The sequence below is a fragment of the Carcharodon carcharias genome, chromosome 6 (genome assembly GCF_017639515.1).
Source record: "Carcharodon carcharias isolate sCarCar2 chromosome 6, sCarCar2.pri, whole genome shotgun sequence".
Classification (NCBI taxonomy): domain Eukaryota; kingdom Metazoa; phylum Chordata; class Chondrichthyes; order Lamniformes; family Lamnidae; genus Carcharodon; species Carcharodon carcharias.
Genome location: NC_054472.1, coordinates 94,541,721 through 94,558,060, shown reverse-complemented (window position 1 = coordinate 94,558,060; position 16,340 = coordinate 94,541,721).

Genomic DNA, 16,340 nt, shown 5'->3' with positions numbered 1-16,340 from the left:
GTGGGGTCGTGAGGGGGTCCCAGGTCCGGGGTTTCGTGGGGTGGAGAAAGTCCAAGATCTGGGGGTTGGGGGGTCCGAGGTCCAGGGGAGGTGTGTGAGAGTTAGAGGTGTGGGAAGGAGGGCTCGGATGTCTGTGAGGAGTGGGGAGAGGGTCCGAGATCAGGGTGGAGGTCAATCGACGGTCCAGGGAGGTGGGGGTGATGGGGGTTGGGGTGCTGGGAGGTGTCGGACGTCGGGGAATGTTGGACATCGGGGTGGGGGTGGATGAGGGGTTCGAGGCGTTGGGGGTGTTACGTGTGGGGTGGTTCGGTCATGTCGGTGGGGGGCCCCGTGGTTTTGGTCTGGGTCTTTACAATAGTTACCCAGAAGTTAGAAGAGGTTTTAATTCCTCTAACTTTTTCTCGGTAACTATTGGTGGAATCATCCGAAGTTTGCGATTTAAACCGCATTTTCAGATGGTTCCCAGCACAGTGCAATTGTCCAGATGAAGTGTGCACTTATGAGAAATTGCTATGCAAACCCTTACCTGGGATCTTCTGAGAAGGACTTCCCAGTGCATCTTTAGGGTACACCCCAAATCCGATGCTGAGGGGCTCAGAAGTTATGGACTGGTCAAGTGGGCAGGAAGGTGGTAAGTGGAATTCAACTAGAGAATGCGAGGTAATGCATTTGGGAACGGCAAACAAGACAAAGGAATATGCAATAAAGGGGTACAGAAATATAGAGGCACAGAAGTACCTTTGTTTGCATGTCCACAGATCCCTGAAGGTGGCTGGATGTGTAGATAAGGTGCTCAAGAAGGCATACAGACACTCTCCTTTATTAGCTGAGGTATAGAATATAAGAACATGGGGGGTTATGTTAGAATTAATTAGGCCACACTTAGAGTGCTGTGTACAGTTCTAGTCAAGGCATTGAAGGACAAACGTGATCATACAAGAGAGGTTACAGATGAGAGTTACAAGGATGTTGCCAGGGCTGGAGAATTTTAGCTACGAGGAAAGATTGTTTAAGTTGGAGTTGTTCCCTTTGAAACAGAGGAGGCTGAGGGGAGATTTAATTGAGATGTTTAAAATTATCAGGGGCCTAGATAGAGTGAATAAGAGTGACATATTTCCCTTAGCAGAGAGGTCGATAAGCAGGGGTCTTAGATTTAAAGCAATTGGTAGAAGGATTGGGGGGAGTTGAGAAGAATTCTTTTCACCCAGACGGTGGTGGGGTTCTGGAAGTTGCTGCTTGAAAGGGTGTTAGAGGCTGGAATGTTCATCACATTTAAAAAATACTTGGATATGCACTTGAGGAGCCATAACCTATAAAGCTATGGACCAAGGGCTGAAAAGTGAGATTAGGCTGGATAGATGTTTTTTGGTTGGCACAGTCAAGATGAGCCAAATGGCTTCCTTCTGTGACGTAAATCTCTATGATTCCATGAACATTCAGGCCTGGGCTGCTAAGTGGCAAGTACCATTTCTGCTATACAGGCGCCACGTACTGACTACCTCCATCAAGATATAGTCTACCCACCTCCCCGGCTTTCAAAGGGATTGAAACCCCTACCTTATCCCAGAGTCACCATTGATCAGAAAATTAACTGGACAAGCAACTTAAATACTGTGGCTATAAGAGCAGATCAGTAGCTGCATTTTCTGTGGTGAGTAACTCACCTCCTGACTCCCCAAAGCCTCTCCGTCATCTACAAGGCACAAGTCAGGAGTTTGATGGAATACTCCCCACTTGCCAGGATCAGTGGATCTCCACCAACACTCAAGAGACTTGACATCATCCAGAAAAAAACATCCTGCTTAACTGGCACTCCATCCACCACCTCAAACATTCACTCCTTCTTCACACTGGTGCACCATGGCAGCAGCTTGTATCATCTACAAGATGTACTGCAGCAACTTGCCAAGGCTCCTTAGACAGCACCTCTCAAACCCATGACCTCTACCAATTATAAGTTCAAAGGCAACAGCTGCAGGTGGACAGCATTACCTGCATGCTCCCCTTTAAGTAATGCACCATCTTGACTCGGAAATATATTGCCATTCTTTCACCATCATTGGTCAGCTGCAACAATTGAAGAAGGCAGCTCACTACCACCTTCTCAAGGGCAATTAGGTGTGGGTAATAAATGATGGCATTGCCAACGATTCCCACATCCCATGAACAAATTTTAAAAAAACATAGTTTGATGACTGCACCCACCAAGATGGCACCAACCACATATGCAGATGTTTTGCACTCTGCCTGTCAAGATTTGAGGCAACAGAAAGTCAGCTGAAGAGGCTTACCATCTGCTGCTAATACACCCGCCATTACCATGCATCATAGAGCTGGCACAGCCAATGAGAATACTGATCAGATACAAGCTCCAAATGACTTTCATCTCCTTGCAAGGATGCTGCAAAATGAGGATGGTGGCACAAGGAGACAAAGAAAACGCTTTCCTTGCAGTTTCCTTATGCAGCATCACCTCCATATCATCAATCGTCAAACAGGAGGCTAGGGGCCAGGATATTTTGTCACTCAGTACAGGCAGGAGCTTGCACCTTCCATTTGAGTCTGTCTAAAACACAGTTCTAACCATCTGGGTCAAAATGGATCCCAAATTGGAAATCTGAGGTTACTAAATGCTATATTTTGTTTAAGAGCTCATGTCCTGTTGTGGAACTCAAACTAAGAACCTTTTGATCTAAAGGCAAAAGCGCTACAAACTGAGAAAGCTAGCACCTAGCCCAGTATGTGTATCTAGAAATAAAAAAGAACTTACATTTATATGGTGCCTTTCATGACCTCAGAGAGTCCCAAAATGGTTTACAGCTGAATACAAGTATGGTTGTCCTATGACGAAAGGTTGAATAAATTGAGCTTATATTCTCTGGAATTTAGAAGAATAAGAGGTGATCTTATTGAAACCTACAAAATCCTGAAGGGGCTTGATAAAGTGGACACAGACAGATTGTTTTCACTGGTAAGGGAATCTAAAACAGGGGGCACAGTTTCAGCTTAATGGGCCAATCATTTAGGACCGAGATGAAGAGAAATTACTTCACTCAAAGGGCTGTAAATCTTTTTTCAATTTTCTACCCCACAGGATTGTGGATGCTGCATCACTGAATATATTAGAGGGCTGGGGTCGACAGGTTTTTAGTCTCTCAGGGAATTAAGGGATATGGGGAGCAGGCAGGAAAATGGAGTTGAGGCCCAAGATCAGCCATGATTGTATTGACTGGCAGACCAGATTCAATGGGTAGTGTGGTCCGGTCCTGCTCCTATTTCTTGTGTTTTTAAATACGTTTTCAAATGTAATCACTGTTGTAAAGTAGGAAATGCAGCAGCCAATATGCGTGCAGCAAACTCTCACAAATAGCGATGTGATAATTGCCAGTTAATTTATTTTAGTGATGATGGTTGAGGAATAAATAAATACTCCTCTGCTCTTCCTTGAAATAGTGTCATGGATATTTACATCTGACTGAGAGTTTAACCTCTCATTCAAAAGACAGCACTGCTAACAGTGCAGCACTCCTTCAGTCCTGTGCTGAAATGATATCATGTTACATGTTTTGCCTCACAAACCTTTACAGCATCAGCTGTAATTATCTGCATTACACATTATGCTATTTACTTTCTCAATTCTTTTGCCATGACAATATTAAAATATGAAATGCTGGCTGCCAGCTTGAATAATTCAGTAGAGTGATATCAAATTGGTGGATTAGCCACAGATCTTGCATTAACTTCACATCTTATTATGCAATGCAATTAGCTGACATGACACCACTAGTCCACTAGCAATGTTAAACAACAATTTAGCTGCTCTATTTAATTTTTTCCTCTATCTGTTGTGTGTTTGATTATTAGGGTAGACTGGCATATTAGTGTGCAGATTGTCTAACTAAATGTTTGCACAGAATTTTCACTTCAACGTTTACACAATGGTTTACAGATTTTTATTTACAAGACTTTCATCTAATGCCCACAGAAATAAAAACAATCTATTTCTGCCATTAATAAACATGAGGAGTAATTCTGCATTTTGCTGCATTCAGGAAGTGTATCCTGGGAATTTGCAGGCGTACATCCATATAGGCAATTGTGATTTCCTGAGATATGTTCGGTAAATGCCACTGCTCACTGAAAATCCTGGATTGTGGAATCACTCCTATGCTATCTATCAGGGTGGCGTAGTGGTAATGTTGCTGGATTAGCCATCTAGAGACCCAGGTTGATAGACTTAGGTGCATGGGTTCAAATCCCACCATAGTAACAAGTGGAATTTGAGCTCAGTTAATGAGTTTGGAATATAAAGCTAGTTTCAGTGAACATTGATTGTTATAAACCCCATCTGTTTCACTTATGCCCTTTTGGGAAGGAAATATGCTTTCCTTACTTGGTCTGACCTACATGTGACTCCAGACCAACAGCAATGTGGTTGACTCTTAACTGCCCTTTGAAATGACCGAGCAAGGTCAGTTGAGGGAAATTAGGGATGAGCAACAAATGCTGGCCTTGCCAGTGATGCCCACATCCCAAGAAAGAATTTTAAAAAAATCAATGTTGAAGTCTGTAGTATTAGGGAGTTCAGGACTTTAAGGATTATTGTTGTTAATGAACAGTTATTGTTTAACTATAAAAGCCTCTAGTCCTCTTCATGAAACAACATACAACCTTACAACATGGTGGCAGCTGGTGCAGGACCCCAAAATCCCTAAGAATGAAGTAGTAAAGAAATTACTGCCTGACCTGAGAGAAGTGAGCCTAACTTGAAGACCTCAAATACAGAGCTGAGGATTGCCTAAGAAGCTCCATTACAGGCTTGGAGTCTGAAGGACAGAAGAAAGATCCAGTAAGTAAAAGGACTCCACCAAAGCACATGGATGTCCATTGCGTGATCTGATTGAAAGCATAGTCAAAGGACTAGCCAGATTGCAAAAAGGTGAGCAAACTCCAAAAAAAGACTGAAATAAGCCTTTAAATTCAGTGCAATAATCAGGGAGCACTGGCAGATCGATTGCTTTAACGAGCATGGCTTGACAAATGCTGCAGCCTGGATCCAGTGCTGGCGCCGTAACACATGCTGAACAAGAAAATGATTTGTTCAAAAGATTTTCTGGAGAACTGCTGAAGTTTAGAACGGCTCCATAACTGCAATGGGAGCCCATCAAATCAAATAAATGTGGGATGATTACCATGGTGACATTAAAAAAATTAAATCTGTATCCCCATGTGCTGAAATCAGCTATGGATGGTAAATCAACACTGCCAGGCCAAATTAAAACAGAGATGGAAGGGCCAGATCAGGTGGAAAAGTGGGCACGGTGGAGAAGAAGATTTTTAAGATATCTGATAACATCAGGCTTGAATAAGAAAACAGAGGCTGAACATTTGAATACACTATTCTATTCAGTAGGTCCATAATTGCTAGATAAGAAATAAATGACTCTTCTGATAACTTTTAAGAGGTCATGAAGTCCTTTGACACCCACTTTAACCTAAGGATCAATAAAAGCTTGGAGCAAGCAAAGTTTACCGAGAGTCCAAACCTCATGGAGAACCACAGACTCTTTCATAAATGAGTTATATAGGTTGGCTGAAGGCTTTGATTATGGTGACTGTGATAAAGTGGACTAATCATGTGACAGTACTGACCATTCACTGTACAGCGCGGGCTAATGGTTAACTAAGCCTAGAGCTGGAGGTGGTTGTGGGACCACGCAAGGATTTAGTGCTCTGCCTTCTGTTGCAATAAGCAAGCACAGTTTGTTCTTATGTTGGTCTCTCTCCGTTGTTGATAGTGAGCATCAACTAACAAGTGTACATGAAGGCGTGCAATTCGAGTTTACTCGACTAGTGAACTCATAGAGTCAAGACATAAAACTGGTGCCGAGGATTAAGGGTGAGCAAAAAATTAGAAAGAGAATATGTATTTATGTTATCAAATAGATGGCAATCAGAGCATAAAACAGTGCTGCAGTTTTAAATTGGGAAAAAAAGCCCCCCTGCAGAACCATGATTGCGGGGATCCCACCAAAACTTGAAAAGAGTGCGAAACGCAGCACAGAAAAGCCGACAGCTGCAAAGAAGGAGTTAAAAAGAAACGGTGACTGCTCTTAAAGCAACAATACATTTAAAGAGGTACTTGCAAGAAAAATGGCTATAGACAGAAAATTATAAGAGACCATAGAGAGCAGGCAACTCTGTGGAAGGCAAAACACGAATCGATCAATGGCAGTCAAGAAAGCTGCGGTAAACCAAACATCTGAATTTGTCATTAACTGGGAAGCCGTCGAAAGCACAGTCCCCTTGCAGTCGTTCACAATGCCATAGTTCTGGTATGTCGATCTATTCAACCCATTTCAGATGACTGGTCTCAGTATGTCGAATGCCTAGCATTCTTTTTTACCGCTAACGGCACTGTGGGGGAGGAAAAGAAGAGGGCAATTCCTTTGTCCACATGTGGGTGCAAAATGTATGTGCTGATCCACAGCCTCAAGTCACCCAACACCCCCGACTTGAAGACTTCGACAATTTAATGAAAATGGTAAGAAACCACCTGAGACCAAAGTCCTCAGTTACTATTAAGCACTTCAAGTTCAATTCAAGGAATAGGCATTCGGGAAGACAATAGCTGACTATCTTGCCATTTTAAAGGAGTTAACTGAACATTGCAAATTTGGAATGTCCGTTAGGGATATGTTGAGAGGCTGACTGCGGGATTGGAGATGATATTATTCAAAGGCGTTTGCTAGCTGAAGTTAATCAAGACTTCAATAAGGCATTAGAATTAGCCACAATCTTGGAGAGTGCTGTTAGAAATTCGGAAACTATAAGAGATGCACAAAATGGCATCGTCCATCTGGTAGGGTGGGATAGACCGTCAACAAAAGGCGCAAAAACATCAGATCCCACAACAAAGCTGGAAATGCTCCCTTTGTACAGATCAGTAAAAAACAACAGTACTACAGTGAAAACCTACAAAATGAATGAGAGAAGTGCATCCAGTGGGCGATTGACAATTCAAACAAGTCAAATGCTTTTTCTGCCATCGCTATGGTCACATAAGGTGGCTCAACAGAGATAAATCCTGAAATATGTCTCATGGAAGAACCAGAAGAAATAGAATCAGACATGCATTAATTACATAACCTGAAGGTGGGTAGAATTGAGCCAATCCATGAAGTCATTATAGTCAATGGATAACCTGTTAAGATGAACTGATACTGGAGCGTCGTTGTCCAGCTTTGGAGAACATACATTCAGATACTTGAATAAAGGAACCTAACCTTTAAGGTTGGAAGTTTTGGACACTAAACTGAGAATATACACGGGTGAAGAAATAAGACTGGAAAGCATATGTCAAGTCAAGGTTCAGTATGAGGAACAGTCTGCAAAATTACCCCTACTTGTAATGTCAGGCAGGGGACCGAGACTCCTCGGAAGGAACTGGCTGGGAGAGATAAACCTTGAGTGTCCACTAACTTCCCAATTGTAAACTGGAAGTGCTACTGTAGAAGAAATGAGTGCGCGAAGACCTAACGGGAGAAGCCCGTAAAACTTTTACACCAGGACAGAGTTCAAGCTGAAGTCAGCATCCTTTAAAAAGAAAAGGAAAACTTATTAAAGAACTTTTGGACACTACAAAATTCAATCAGCTCCCAATTTGTGCCACTGAAAAGATAAGAAGAAAATGAAGAGTTAAACCTGTCTCTGGCTGAGTTAAGAAACGAATTAGCTGAGAAGGGGAAATGATATGAGATTCTCCAGGGAACTATTAATGAGAATAGGAAAAAATTGAAAGTGCTGAAGCAGTAGCTGCGTAAAAGCCCTGAAGTTTTAAAACTTGAAGGCCCTGAGTTCTCAGAAGAGCTGTCAGAAAACCCAACTATTGAGCTCACCAATGTTCAGCTCGGACCTGAGTCGAGTCCAGCTAATAGTGAAATTAAAGAGAAGACCAAGATAAGGATCAGTGCTACCAAGAAAAGGACATGCTGGAAGAAAAAGAGGAATTATTGACAATCCTCGAAAAGGGCTTGATGCCCTTTACCTATTTCAGCTTGGAGGGGAGAGGCAGCAGGAGAGAGCATGACTACACCCAGAAGGTGGTGAAATCATCCACTGAGGAACCTAGTGGACAACTGGCCCCTGAAAAAGAGGTCTCAGAAAAACCAATTGAGGTTGTTGAGCAGTGACGCTCAATGTGCCCAAATAAGTCTCCTGAGAGACTTGATTTGTAAATAGTTATTAGAGTAAATAGTTCACATGTTATTAAGCTTGTCAACTGTATTTTTTAAGTAAAGGGGAAGGGATGTGATAAATTGGAATACCATGTACCTTGAAGAGAATGCAAGTGGACTAACCATGTGACAATGCTGATCAATCACTGTACAGTGCGGGCTAATGGTTAACTAAGTCTAGAACTGGAGGTGGTTATGGGAGCATGCAAGGATTTAGCATTCTGCCCTCTTTTGCAATAAACAATCAGTTTGTTCTTATGTCGGTCTCCCTCCGTTATTGATAGTGAACATCAACTAACAAGTGCACATGAAGGCATGCAATTTGAGTTTACTTGACTAGTTAACCCAGACTCAAGACAGAAAAGTGACCTTAAGTCAGAGCTCATAAGAGACTGAATAGTAATGGGAGTGGCTGATGATACTCTTTCGGATGTACTCCAATTTAAGAAGATCTCTCTTTGGTAAAAGCCATCCAAATCATCAGACAATCGGAAGTCCGCCTGCAAAATTGATCCATTTTGCAGTGATGACGTTAAATTGTGTGCAGAACAACCCCAACAGTCCAGCTCATTAAGTAGCAAAAGGGCAAGGAGACTCCAGGGCAAGGAAAGCAACACCCAAGCAAAACACAAGATGGTGGCAGACCATATCAGCACTGTGGCACCAAAATAGGTGAGAACAGTGTCCGGCAATCAGTATGCAGTGCTTTCATTGCAACCACCTGGGATGCTTTGGAAAGATGTATAAGTCCAAAACCTCGAGACGTTTGGAGGATCCCACATGAGGAGTCTATGAGATAGATGAACCACACCATGAAGTCCAGCAATGCTTCTTGGGAGAAATTAACTGTTCCAGATTCACATTTTGGAATGCTGACATACCTGTAAATGGTCACCTCACAAATTTCAAATTAGACACAGGAACCAGTGCAAAAACAGAATTACCTGGAAAAACTCAGCAGGTCTGGCAGCATCGGCGGAGAAGAAAAAAGTTGACGTTTCGAGTCCTCATGACCCTTCCACAGAGGGCCATCAGGACTCGAAACGTCAACTCTTTTCTTCTCCGCTGATGCTGCCAGACCTGCTGAGTTTTTCCAGGTAATTCTGTTTTTGTTTTGGATTTCCAGCATCCGCAGTTTTTTGTTTTTATCTCAGGAACCAGTGTGATGATCCTGTTGGAGAACCATGGCTCGTGAAACAATGTCTGATGCCACTTACAACACAGTTATATGGACCAGGAGGCTTCAAGCTCCAGGTCAAGGGTATGTTGCAAGTAATGCTCCAATATAAAAACAAACAAATAGGGGAGAAGTTATAGGTGCTCTAAAAGCAAGAATTTTCTCTCCTGAGCACGAAAGCCTATGTCAACCTCAACCTCAACCAATTCAAATGATTGACGTGATTACCAGCAAGGATTTGGTGCCAATTTTAAAAAAAGGATTTTCCAAAGTTTATCACTGAGCTGTGATGACTTAAGGCTGCATACAGCATAACCAAGTGAGAAATGATGGCAAACCTGTGCGCTTGTTTACATCATGGAAAATACGAAACTCACTTCTGAAGCAAGTACAAAAGCAACTTGATGAGATGACCAAGGTGGGGTTATCTCCCCGGTCATTGAGCCAACAGAATGGTGTTCTGGGATGGTCCCAGTTCTGAAGCTAAACTGGTCCATTTGCATCTGTGTCAACTTGACACAACTCAACAGGGCAGTGGCAAGGGAAATCCAGCCAATGTCTTTGGTGGACAACAGCTTGACCAAACCCTCCAAGAGCATAGTGTCCTCAAAACTTGATGCCAACAGCATCTTCTGGCAGGTTCCGTTAGAGGAGAAATCTAAGTTGTTTACAACTTTTATTACCCCATTTGGCAGATTCTGTTTCAATTGTTTGCCTTTTGGCATTACCTTGGCACCCAAGATTTTTCAGCACACAATGTCAGTCATCTTACAAAGCCTGAAAGGAGTCTTCTGCCAAGGATGATGTCCTTATCTGCAGTATGACTGTCGACTCACAGCTTTGTTGAAGAGCTTGCCAGAAGCAGGACTGACAATGAATCATAAGTGTGAGTTATCTAAGACTATATTGTGCGCAGCAAAAGCATCATGATGGACCCTTGCAAAATGAAGGCAATTAATGAGTTTACAATCTGGTCATCCATTCCAGACCTCAATGTTCCTGGGCATGATGAACCAGTTAGTGAAATTTCTGCCCAATCTGGCGCAGGTCACAGAGCCTCTGTGACACCTTCTCAAAAAAGGCCCAAGCGTGGTGTTAGGATGCACGCCAAAAGCAAGCATTCCATCAGATCAAAGACATGTTGTTCTCACCAGATATCCTGGCTCACTATGACTCATCCCTGCCAACTGCAATCGCAGCGGATGCCTCGTCAACAGAATTAGGGGCAGTTCTATTCCAAGAGCAGCTGGATGGATGCCGCTGACCAGTATATTACGCGCTTAGGGGACTGTCAGACAGAAAGATGCGGTATGCAGCTATTGAAAAAGAGGACCTCACAGTAACATGGGCTTGTGAGAAGTTCTCTGACTCCATTGTTGGGCTGAAAGTGATCATTGAGACAGACTGCAAACCATTGTTCTCATTATTGGACAGGAAAGAACTCGCCAAGATGGCCCCCAGAATTCAGAAATTCCACTCACATCCCAGGTGCTTTGAGTATAAGACAGTGTACGTCCAGGGAAGCATCAAACGACTGTGGACACAATGTTCAGAGCCACAGTTGACCATCCTGTGACACACAATGTCAATCTGGTCGACTAGCTCAAATTATATTCCCAGTTCAAGACAACACAACTGCCAGAGAGCTCCAAAAAGCTTCAACAGATACAGCAGGAGTGAGATGAAGAGTGAGTCTGCATCTGTCAGTACTGCCTACAAGGTTGGCCACTGCAGCGTCCAGGTGGCAATGTTATGAAAATTTACTTTGAACAGCAGAAACACTTTACTGTTATTGATAATCTGCTCGTCTATGATGAGCAGCTGGTCATTCCTGTCTCACTTTGGCTGGAGAGTCTACAACAAATCCATCAAGGCCACTTGGGCATTACAAAGTGCAGAGCATGGGCCCAGCCTGCAGTGCAGTGGCCGGGAATATCAAGAGCAATTGAAGAGATGATTTTAAACTGCCAGGTGTGCATGCTACACAAACCAATCCAGAGGGAGCCCCTTACCCACACACAGTTCTAGACCATGAGAATGTTTGGGAATGGATCTATTCAAATATAATGGCAAGTCCTTCCTCCTCATTGTTCATTACTTCTCTCTGTGGATCGAAGTGAAGCATTTACACACAACAATCACAAAGTCAGTCATTAGGTCATTGAAAGAGATCCTTGCGATCCATGGCAAACCGGACCAGGTGGTGTCCAACAACAGCCCGCAATTCATTAATGAATACTTCACTCATTTTGCCAGGAATTATAGATTTCAACACCTCACCAGGTCCCCAAGGTGAGGCAGAAAGGAGTGTCCACGCTATTGAAAACAAACGGCAAAGATATTAATCCCAGGGTTGGCAGTCAGGGACTATCAGAAGGTTCAGGACCAAGAACAGTCTGACAGACAGTGACAAGCTTCCACTAACAATAGGAAGTTCTGTACTAGAAACCGGCCCAGGCTAAACAGAGGTGACAACATTTGGATCAGGGATCTTGCAGAGAAGGCGTCATTGTCCTGAGGGATGAAGATCAACGATAGTCTTACTTGATACATACCCTCATGGCAATCCTCCTATCATACATTTGAATGAACCACATGTAAAAACCCAAATAACTGAAACACCAAATATTATAACTTCAACTCCAAACCAGCAAAGTCAGCCCAAAGCAGCTGAGACTATCCTCCAAACTGAAAAAGAACGAGATCCAGAAGAGTTGTAAAGCCTCCAGACCATCTGAATTTTTAAAATCAGAGACTTGGAGGGAGAAGGGGGAGCATGTAATTATTATTGTAAATACATTTGGGTAAAGGCTTGGGGGGAGGCATAGTATTAGGGCATTCAGGACTGTAAGAGTTAATGTGGGACTGGGGAAACAGTTACCACCCACATTATGATGTAGAGAGTAAAATGGGAATAGGACAGTATAGCAGTGAATCTGGTAGAAGTTGGCATTAAGGTAGCACCTAGTCTGGACTGTCTCCTATATATATGTGTATAGTTATTTGCTATTAATAAAAACTTATTGTTCAACCATACAAGCCTCTAGGCCTCTTTTTGAGGCAACTTCCAACCTTAAAACAAAGTCAATTTGGCTAGGAAAATGACCTACAACACGCTGGAGTTTTGTTTGATTATGTTTGGAGAATCAGGAAATGCTTATGCAGAACTTGCCCTCAGGAAATTGTGTAATAGAATTTGTGATTAGGTAGATTGTGCAATGAGTAGGCTTGATGGATTAAATAGCCTTTTTGTATTTTCTTACATGAAAGGGATTGATCTGCAGTGGAATTACCATTTTAACTGACATCACTGATATATTTAAGTAATCTTTTGACAAACCCTCAAAGAGGCACACTAAATATCACATGGATTTTACTGTAATTCTTGCTATTACTGCAATGTTACTTTTTGCATCCTCTAAAATAATGACAGTAAAATGAATGTGTTAAATGCAATTCATTGTAATACTCAAATGTGTGCAAAAGTTCCAGTGGTAATGCAATGAGCTGGTGCACGAATGCTAGACTACTTTGCTCACGTTGTGGTATTCTGTGCTGGTGAAGTAATACTTTCTGCTTGTATATTGCTATTCCTACTGGTGTCAAATTATGCATTCATTTTGTATTAATGTTCAGAGAGGGAACAGGGACTTCACTGTTTGCTGGTATTAGTAAGATGTCAACATAAACAGGTTTGACATATGTGGGTAGGACTGTAGTATTCCACACTTGTGCATTAGTATTCTTTACTGCCATACTAATAGGCTGCACTGAAGCATGGGTATTCTTTGATATTGGGCAGAATTTTCTGCCTGCTGGGCGGGCGGGCCTGACCTAATCTCCAGTGGGCGGGGAGCCAATCCCCGCCGGAGAAGCGGCCCCCACTGCCATTTTACATGGGCAGGCCAATTAAGGCCCACCCAGCGTGATGCCCAGTGGGAAGCGCCCTGCACTTCCTGTGCGGGCAGGGGGGATTCCCCAAAAGCGAGAGTGTGCTCTTTCGTGCATGCACACAAAAGAGCACACATCTCCCAGAGTCTAAGTGCTGCCCCAGGGAAATCGCTGACACTTTGAAAAATAGAAAAAAAAATTCCCTAACATGTTCCCCTCATGTGACAATGTCACATGAGATGGGACATGTTCATAATTTACATAATAACCTTATTAAACTTTTTAAAACCCTACATGAAACCTCATCCCATCAGTGGATGAGATTTCATGTTTTTTCTATTTGCCACTGGGGCTCCTGGCCTGCCCGCCAACCTCAAGGTTGGATGGGCAGGTCCTTTAATTGTATAATTGATCCTGTCAATGGCCTCAATTGACCACTGACAGGTTGGCGGGCGCACAGCTGATTTTGCTGCACCCCCACCTTCCTGAAAATTTAAATGGGGCGGATGATGTCGGGGGTTCCACCTGACGTCATCCCGTGTCATTTTATGCATCGGCAAGCAGGCCCCGTCCCCTACTTGCCGACGACAAAATTCTGCCCATTGTCTTTGCATGCCATTATGGTGCATGAACACTCTGTGTTATCACATGACTCGATGGTATTGGCGTAGTAATAGTCTCTGTTGAGGAATCTGTGCTCCTGTCAGATGCTGTTGACTGCTGTTGATTTTTTGTTGCACCAGTCACACTGCTTGAATTCTTCAGGCTTGAAACCTGGGGGAGTTCTCTGCATTGCCATTGAGTCGATTTAGAAAACACAATGATTCATGATAAACCTAGGAATAGATAAGAAGCTGGTTGAGAGGTAGGAAACAATGGGCGAAATCTTCCAGTTGATAGGGTGCAGGTCAGAATGCATACTCACGATTGCCTCAGTAATCTGCTGGGTTTGGCCCTCCATGACAGCCACCAGTCTGTCAACGTAGGAACCGTATGTTCTGCTGAGCGGGGATCGCAAAGCTCATGGACTCAATGGACACCTCCAAAGTCCTTGCCAGAATGTGCAACTCCTCTGGTATCTCCGCCACATCTCCACAGCTGCTGCCTGACGGACAACTCCAGAGGCTCGTCACTGGAATTCAGCATCTGGCTCTCCTCTGGCACTCCTCTGACTGCCAAAAGCATGTTCAGTCTCCGGCAACTGCACATGTGACTGTGGTGTGCTGTCACCAGATTGTGGTTCCCTTATTTCTGAAGCATGATTCCCCACCGATGTGCTAGTATCTGCTCTGGTGCTGGGTGCAGAACAAGGATGTCACACTGCACCCTCTGAAGCTTCCTTCTCCTCCTCGGTGTGAGACCTCGGGGGCTTACGGCTGCAGCAGTTGATGGTGCACCTGTGCCGGAGACAAAAACAGGGCAGGTTAAGACCATCTTCAACCTTCGAGGTGATTGCGTAGAGACCTGCTTTCACATTGCCACCACTACAAGCATTGTGAAATGCCAACATGTTGGCACTCATACCTCCCCAGAGCATGAGAGCACTCAAAATCAGATACCATCATTGCCTCATTCATAACAACATACCAGACATCATGCATTCTCCTCTTAGCCTTCTTTAAAATGTCTCTCTCAATTGAAAATTATGCCCCTTGTAATCTCACCATTCCAGGACCTTGCTCCTATTTCGCTTCTCCCAGTGGACTGACTAAACTAATTGGCAGTGAGCTGCAAAACCTCCTCCTCAATGGGTGTGAGGGTTGCCAGGTTTGGTACACCACCTACTGTTTTGTGTCTTTCTCTGGCATTGTGGGCCTTCTTCTCCTGCAAATACAGTACAACATTGTGATACTTTTGAAACTCCTGTACAATCAGTCCTTCACACATATGGCATCTAAGAACTCCACAGACTGTACAATCTGCACAATGATTAGTGCCCAATAACCAGTGTGCCTTTTGCACTTCCCCCACCCCTGCAAAGACTTCTTCATAGGCCTCGGGACTGAGTACAGGGGTATTTGTGTAACATGCCACATCCCATATTTGGGCAGTACGCAAGACACTACCCTGAAGGAGCTTTCCCACACCTTTCTGTGAATGTACCCCTCCATATGAAGCCTCACTCATCCTGGCAGATCATAAAAGGTCATTGAAGTGTTTGCGCCACTGAATCCAGGTTCTTTCGACAACCCCAAGGCTGCTGACCACTGCTGCAACCTCTGTCCAGACTGCTCTGGTCAGGCTAGGAGTTCTCTTACCGTCAGCTGGCTTGGGGACCTCCCACCTGTTCCTTACAGCCTTCAGGAGGATTCGCAGGAAAGCCTAACCTTGAGGCTGTCCTAGTCCTTCTGCCCTGCCCATCACCTGGCTGCCTTCTCTTTGCCATCTGTGGGGAGACATAGGCGAGGATTTTCCGGTGGTCGGGCGGGGGCGAGTGGGAGTGGCTGCGAATAGGCCCGCTGCTCGTGATTGGTCCGTGACCGCCATTTCACGCTGGCTGCCCAATTAACAGCCAGCCAGTGTGAATCGTGCACTGCAGTGCTCTGCGCTGCCTGTGTGGGGAGGGGAGGAGGGTGAATGCAGAACTTCATACATGCGTGCAGGGGCGTGCAGTAAAGCTTTTTGAAAATAAAACATAAAGAATTTAAAAACGTTAATAACATGTCCCCACTCATGTGACACATGAGCAGGGACTTGTTATAAATTAGTTTGAAGTTTTTTTTTAAAATCGCTGATCGATCCCGCCTGTGGATGAGGTTTCACAAAAAAATCCAAAGTCTGCTTGGCCTTTTCGTCTGCCCGCCAACCATAAGGTCGGATGAGCAGTGAAAGATTTCATTTAATTACAACTTTAATGGCCTTAATAGGCCTGTAAATTGTCGGTGGGCATGCAGCTGACTCCTGCTTGTCCGACATCATCGCGCGTCATTTTACGCTAGTTCGGGTCAGGCGGTGCCCGCTGACGTGCTCAATATTCTGCCCATAGAAAGTTAACAGCCTGATTCTCCACGTCTCTCTATATTCATCAAGGTTAT